This window comes from Oncorhynchus gorbuscha, linkage group LG16, assembly GCF_021184085.1.
Source record: "Oncorhynchus gorbuscha isolate QuinsamMale2020 ecotype Even-year linkage group LG16, OgorEven_v1.0, whole genome shotgun sequence".
Lineage (NCBI taxonomy): Eukaryota > Metazoa > Chordata > Actinopteri > Salmoniformes > Salmonidae > Oncorhynchus > Oncorhynchus gorbuscha.
Window position 1 is genome coordinate 64,901,865 of NC_060188.1, and position 8,204 is coordinate 64,910,068.

Consider the following 8,204-nt stretch of genomic DNA (forward strand, 5'->3'; position numbering starts at 1 on the left):
TTTTAATCTGGCTTTAATTCCAGTTTGTCTACAAATTACTTATTGATATGTTCGATTCACGTCTCCATTTCCATCCTATTCTTTAATTTCTTTAACTTTAACTCTAACATATCAATTGTTAATTTGTAGACAAACTGTAATTAAAGACCAACTAAGTCAGTGGCACAAAATATGCATATCCTTCAAATGTTGATATTTGGTTGCATTGTCAACCAAACACTATTCAATAATAATTGTGTAATACAGTAAATATCCTAAAGTTTCCAAACTGATGTAACAGTATTTATTCAACCTTAAAATTAGTAACACATCCCGGACCACATTGTGAGGTTAACCTACTGTAACTATAAATGCCTTCTTATGTAATCATAGAAAGTGTATCCAAGATAGCATGCAAAGGTTGCAACTGTGGAGATCTTCACAATTGCTATAATAATCTGTGCAGAATCTTGAACTGCATTCATCACTTGCACTATGTACTTTTCATATAATCTCAACTGCAATCCAGGACATGTGGTTGTGCTATTAGATTAAGCACAGTGATAACACATTAAGTTGTTGCATAAATACAAATATCTGACATTGTGTTCCCATTTGAACTTTGTTGTTGAAGGCGCAGTAATAACACATTGGAAATTCAACAAACTTCTGATTGTCTTTTTGAGTGGGTGAATAAAGGTTGAAATCTCATTGATCAACATCTCAGCCAAACATTACCCAAATTTCCACGTTGAAATGATGTGTTGTGCCCAGTGGGTGTAGTCCTTGACAAGGATCAGATCAAATGAGACTTAAATGAAAAATCCTTCAGTGTCACGGAGGTTCACTGTCCTTCAACGCAGACACTCAGGAACAGATTTACGTAGGCTTTGCATTAGTTTACATTTTATATTTATTTAATACCAAACACAGCTATAATGCGGAACTGTCTTTTTTTACATTGTACACTCAACTCATCTATTTTATTTGTAACATTTTATTGCACCTTTCATGGTTTATAGTTTATTGCACTAATGCAAGCACTATATCTGTCCCTGAGTTTTTTCAGTCTCCAGGTCTGCTACATAAGACTGTTTCCTGCTTCCACAATCCTATAAGCTCTCTCTCTCTCTGTGCACTGTGTCTGTCTTCTCAACCCTAATCCTGTACAGGTGCCTTAGACTCCGAGCCCTGGGATGGAACACAGGCACAGCCCCGCTGCCTGCTGGGAATGCCACCTCAGCCAATCACAGCGACAGCAGAGAGAGAGATGATGTCGCCTTAGGAACCCAGGTAAGGAGTTGTGATATGGTGTATATATGTACAGGTCTATACTCTGTTTCAGGGGGAATTTGTTAAGCATACAGCAAAGGCCTCTCGCTCAGTAATGTAGAAATCTTCATAGGGAGAGTGAGCAGGCCTTATTCATTCTATGCTCCCATGCGTAAACCCATCTCGGTACATGTGAGACGCTGCGCACAGCTTGAGAGTTCATAATGGCCATTGTGTCAGGCCTGCTGGCCTGTTCACCATCAGCGCCACCTCGCAAAATACACACCGGCCAAATCAGTGCACAGGTCACAGTGTGATTGAGTCCCCAGCTTTATAGCTGCGAGTGAGTGAGAGTTTGTATGTGTGTGTGTCTATATATGGATTAATAAAAGAATACTCCTTTCCACCAGGGTGTTTCCTACACGTACATTACCAACACACACAGCACCTTGCCTTATTAAAAACACTGGCAAGTTGTGGGACCATCTATAGAAAATTCCATTCCAGCAGCATTATTTCACTGTCATAGAGTTCAATGCAATGCAGGCAGAGTGTAGCCTACTGTATGAGTGTGTGTAGTGATTGTATGAGTAATGCTACTCGCCTCGCCCCATCAGCAGTCCATTTAAGGAGCATGAGAGATGATGAGAATGAGACGAGAGCCTGAGTCAAAAATCGGATCTGGCACGAGTTCAACAGTATGGGTTTAAGTCAACAGAGAGAGAGAGAAGTGGAGTTTTTAATTCATTAGTGAGCAGAGACCTCATACTGTGACCATAATTCTTTATAGCTGGATTATAGTCATAATACAAGGATAAGGGGAATAGGTTACGAGCATGGAGGGAAACCGCTCTGCTCTGGTCCCCATGTCTGAATGAGAAATGGCTGAGCCATGGCGTGTCATATCTCAGCCTGGTCTCCTCTACTCTCCTCTCATGGGCTCTGGTCCTGTAACAGTGGACTGTGAGAGCATGTCCAGGCCATGCCATGCTGCACTGCAGCCCAGTCGTTTCAACCATCTCAGCCGCCCAATCCAGTCTGGTCCATCTGGCTGGAATCTTCTGGCCTGGCCTGGCGTCCCCAATCTCTCCAGCAGTAACGCCTCATTCCTAAAAAATAAAACTCCAGTGTTTTCATTTAAAAGCCCAAATATTTCCCTCTCTCCACAAACCTGACTTTTATGGGGCTGACTCTCTTCTCTCCACAAACCTGACTTTTATGGGGCTGACTATCTTCTCTCCACAAACCTGACTTTTATGGGGCTGACTCTCTTCTCTCCACAAACCTGACTTTTATGGGGCTGACTCTCTTCTCTCCACAAACCTGACTTTTATGGGGCTGACTATCTTCTCTCCACAAACCTGACTTTTATGGGGCTGACAATCTTCTCTCCACAAACCTGACTTTTATGGGGCTGACTATCTTCTCTCCACAAACCTGACTTTTATGGGGCTGACTATCTTCTCTCCACAAACCTGACTTTTATGGGGCTGACTATCTTCTCTCCACAAACCAGACTTTTATGGGGCTGACTATCTTCTCTCCACAAACCTGACTTTTATGGGGCTGACTCTCTTCTCTCCACAAACCTGACTTTTATGGGGCTGACTATCTTCTCTCCACAAACCTGACTTTTATGGGGCTGACTCTCTTCTCTCCACAGCCACATGTTGAGCCTCATGAAACACATTTGTGTGGAACTGATTTCATTGGAGAGATGTTAGGGGAATATACTGGGCAAAGAATAACATGACGGTTCCTTTTTGGGCTTTTGTGAAATGAAAACCATAGGGCACAATCGCTTAGGGCTGACGTCAGCGCAATGAGAAGTGAGCTAACAAGCTCATATGAACACTGTGTGTTAAATTAGCACTTGAACACTTTGTGGCTTGGGATGGGGAGAGAGGAATACTCCCAAAGCACACAATACATTTTTTAACAGAAGTCCCCTTCGGCTAACAATAGATAACAATATTGCGAAAGCCCTCTCACTACACCAAAGGAAAGATATTTTTTTTTACTGGATGATAAGTTGGTTGAACAGCAACATAATATGGCTACATGTGTTTCTGTAAAATGTGTAGTCTTAGACTCATTCATTCTTTATTTTTTTTCTATGAGAGACAGCCATGCATTAGTGACCATCCTCTCACCACACTACTCTTCACAACATTGGCGCCCTGTAGACCTTTTTATCAATTCTGATAGAATGTGCATGAGGAGAGGGGAGGGCAGCTGTACGTTGACAGGTGCCCTTTCAGCCATGTATACCCAGATATATTTAGCAGGCAGCAGACCTAACTGGGAGGATTAGTAGACCTACTGCATCAGTTCTGTTAAAAGATACATGGAGAGAGGAGGGGCAGCTACAGTATGTTGACACTTTCAGCCATCTATACCCACCCATATGTCCTTTGTAAGTGTCTATCAACATTCTAAAGCCCCTCTTTTCTGCTTTAACTGCTTAGACAGAGCAGTTACAACTTATCTGGTCAGCCTCTCCCCTATGCCAAACTGTTCCTCCAGAAGTCTGCAGATATTTGGCCGAATCGAACCTGACTTGATTGATTAGAATCTGAATGTTGACTCACACCGTGATAATCCTGTTCCATTGTGGTTCTGTGCCTTACCACCTGGTTGTTGATAATCAGAGCTCATCTTTTAATGAGACACGTGAACACAGCAAGGATGTATTGAGAAGCCAATCATATATTTTACCAGGGAAGACCGTTGTACATTTTTATATCAGAAGACCCAGGAGGTTGTCTCACTGTTAATTGTCTCGTCATGTTGCCCAGGTGTATTGAAGCCATTAGATCAGAAGCCATTCCTGACCACAGGACTCATGCTAGGAGATTTACTCTGTTCTGTGGGCTGTTTGTCAGAGTATAAAGGCTGTTCACTGTGAAGGTAAGAATGGCTTCCATCCTGCAGTGATGCTTTGATATCAGAGGCAATAGCTCAATTGAAACACTGACTGAATCAAACAGGGCCCTCTGAAGTACAGTACAGTATGTGCAGATGTATCGGCCTGGATAACTTTTCAACCCGTTTTTTTCTGTTCTTCTTCTGTTAAATCTGTGGTGACGTTTTTTGCCTCTGGGCTACCAATTGCTATGCATACCTATGGGCAGCGGTGGAACGCCCTAGACGGCCGAACCCGGCAGTTGGTTTTAGGTATGTATCTGGGGTTATTATTTTCAGCAAACCATTCATCAATGTGTCAGCTTAATTTCTTACAAACCTCTCTGGTGTTCTTTCAGACTTGTCAAACGTCTCCGTGGAAACAATTCTGTGGCCAAGTCATCCTGGGACATGCTCTCTGTATTCAACATCCAACTCTGAAAGCATGCTGTATTATTTTCTGCTTTAAAAGAAGAGATTGAGATTTAAGTAGATAACTGAAGGAACATTCATCGCTAATGTCTTCATCGGCGTTCTCAATGCACACACAAATTAAGCGGATACACACAGCACAGAGTATCCAACTTCCACATGGTGTTCAGCCAGTGTCCGCTATGCCTCAGAGTGCAGTTAGATCTGAAAGGGCTCCATTAACAGTTGTCAGGCACCCAGTCAGATCAGGCTTGTGGTCTTATGAAGGGAAACGTGCTATGTAGGAGCCAGGTACCGCAAAATATAATATATTTATAGACAAATATTTGATTTGACACTAAAATACTGTTCTATTTAATTATGTGAGGTTCATCAGGCTCATTCATTGGTCATCATTGGTCATCCTCTTCCAACATAGTCATTTCAGTGTCAGCCAGACCCGACTTAGCAGTTCTCTGCCTGCCATTTGTCCTTTAGCCTAGTGCCCTTTTCCCTCCATTCTTCCTTAGTTGTCATGTTTTCTGTGGATTATTTCCATTCATTTGCTCCCTGCTGAATTTGGGCACTCTGCAGAATACATAAACATCTTGGATCAAATCTAGTACATTAGACATAGTCCTAGAGATGGAAGGAAACATATAATTTTGTATTGTATTGATTCAGCTTTAAGTAATGGTGCATAACAGTACATTTTAGGCTCACGAAGCATTCAGCAAAGAGAAACCTGTGATCTTCAATGTACAGAGTATTTTACAAGGCATGTGTCAAGCAAAGGAAAGTAATGTGTAATCCACATTGTTACCCTTCAGTTGCAACTTTCATGGCAGTCTGTATGGAAGTCTTGTTGTATTTTCCCTCATTTATATCAATCATATATTCATTATTTGCCCCCCCCCCCCCCGTACACACACACTACACACCCTCTGTTGGGTGCTAGGAGGTTGAGAAGTCGCTGTGTTCCATGCATTCCATGTCAATCTCTAGGTCCTTATGGACTAGTTTCCATCAGGGGGAGGAACATGCCATAGCTCTGTAACTCGGGACCCTTCCAACGATCTACTGCTCTGCGGCCGTTCTGGCAAACACCACTCATTCCTTACGTTATGTTCACCCTCACTTCTCTGACCAATTGTCAGGGAGGCGAACCCCGACAAATTGTTGTTATTCAAGAACTTATGAAATTCAGTATCATTGCATAATGGGAAGATGGAAAGAGAGAGAGAGATGGAAAGACACCCCCGATGTAATGAAACAAAATAAGGGAAGAAAGGAGTTTTCAGTCTTTTGAAGAGTAATGAGAAATACTTGCTCCTGTCTGTCACTATGTGGCTCCTCTTTAAAGGACAGGCCTGTCTCTCACTGCTGAAAGATGTGCCAATCACAGCTAGTCGCAGACAAGATTCCCACATCCTCCTTTCTAATGTATAGACAGGGAGTCTGACCTGCTCTTATTGTATGGCTGGGTTTCCTCCTTCTCCCTTTGTCATGTTTTTATTTTTGTTCCACCATAAAGAATGCAACGCTTTTGCTTAGGAGCCATGTAAAATCTCAAGGTTGTAAATGAAACCTATAACATTCTACAACATTCCTGGGTTTAATGCTGTCCTTGTCACACCAGTGGTCCATTAGAAGCCCTTGACATTGATATTATTTGTCCTTCCTTCAATCCTAAAACGCCATTAACGTCACTCTTATTGTCGTCTGCAGAGATGTGAGGATTGACATATCATACTGTATTGTTTATCGGAGGAAGGAATTACTAGTCATTATATCATTGTTGTTTTCAGTAGATGTTTGGTAGTAGGCTCTATTACTCTATTCTATAGAATGTCCTCACAGCTGCCTTTGATAGGGATAATGGACGTGTGTGTTTATAATCTAGATCTTCCGGAAACATTTTGCTCTCTCTTGGTGTTAATTATAGCACTGCTCTTTGTACATCTTGGGGGAGCAATGATAATGATAATGAGAGTTGTAGCCCTCTTTGTACTAGTAAAACAGGATGGGTTAACTTTTTTGTTCTAGTAGAAATGAAGGGCTAAAAGACATACATTGTGGTCCTGACGTAACAGGATGGGTTAACATTAAGCAATAGGCATGCCAATGACATCCACTCCGACTCAATGGATTCATGCTATTCATAATGTTTCATTCATCATGTTTTACAACAACACATTCTGTCCACAGAGGGCAGACAAACAGACCTGTTGTTGACTGACAAACCACAACGGCATGCGTAACTACGGCAACCGAGCGGCTACCAGGGAACTGATTATGGTAGACAGACAGAGCCTCCAAAACAGTAACATGTAGAGCAATGTGTGGGAACCTAATGGACCACTGCACCTTTAATGATCCCCTGGAGGGAGCGTGTGGGAAACGTTGTGGACTACACCTTTAAAGATTAGACTCTGGGAGTTGTTTTTGCAATCAGAGGTGACTTCAGAGCTCAGGTTAGCTCTGGGAAGCAGGCAGGCACTCCATAATGTATATTATATTCAGTGATTTACTGTCCCAGATATCAGCCCCAGCCATGGGCATCAGTCCCAGCTCCAGCTCACCTCTGCTGTTATGCTGCAAAGCCCTACTGAAAGGGAGGCATCTCCCTGGGATTAAGAGGCCACACTTTCACAGCTGCAGAAATACAAAGCAGAGGGCTCCACACCTGTAGTCTGTGCCCACCCCCGGCTCTGCCCGCCTTTCAACCTGCCCCCACTATGCCCTGCCCCTGCCCAGATTCTTCACCAGTGCAGTGCAGGTGGGAAATAGGTTTAGCAATCACAGCCCCAGTGATGTGTCTTAACAATGTGAGGGGATTTCTTTGTGGACTTGTTCCTGGACACATCTTCCATTCTCGTTCCTGTACATCCACAGACAGACAGCATGCAATGTATTTTGAGCGACAGTGTGAAAATACCAAACCAGGCCACATTTGGTGGTCTAACACGGGGGGGTCAGCATCAAAGCCTGACGACTGACATCCAAGGTGAGGTGTGAGTGTAAGAGTCAAAGCCTTTCCCAACTGTGATTGACAGCTAGTCTCCCTAGGAGACCCTACAGCAGTCTCATGGGCCTTCCCTTTCCTTCTTTTCCCTACTACCTCTGGTGCTGGCTGCCCTCGGCTCTCCCACCTCTCCATCATATCCTCCAGAAGGCATAAAGATAAGCCAAATGGGTATGGGTGTTGAAAGCAAGGCCTCTGTTGGCCCCTGGTCTGGCCCACGTTAAGAGCAGAGCATCAGAGCATCCATCTGCTAAGCAGGCAGCAGCAACTCCTGAAGCTCCACTAACCACATGTGTTTCCAGTCTTCCCCTACCGTGGAATCCCTGCCGATACGGAACAGGGGGCTAAATTGAAACGGCTTAGCTTGCTACAGACATAGCCAGACATTATTGGACAAAATGTACTTCTTTGTGTGCTGTCAGGAGTGTCTCATTCCATGATAAGTTTAATAAACTTTGTCTTAAATCGTAACAGGGGTACGTTCACTTTTCATTGGCTGCATGTATTAATGGGCAGATGGCCTCCTAATAGTGATTGAAGCATCTAATGTTGTTTTTTACCTTTATTTAACTCGGCAAGTCAGTTAAGAACAAATTCTTATTTACAATGATGG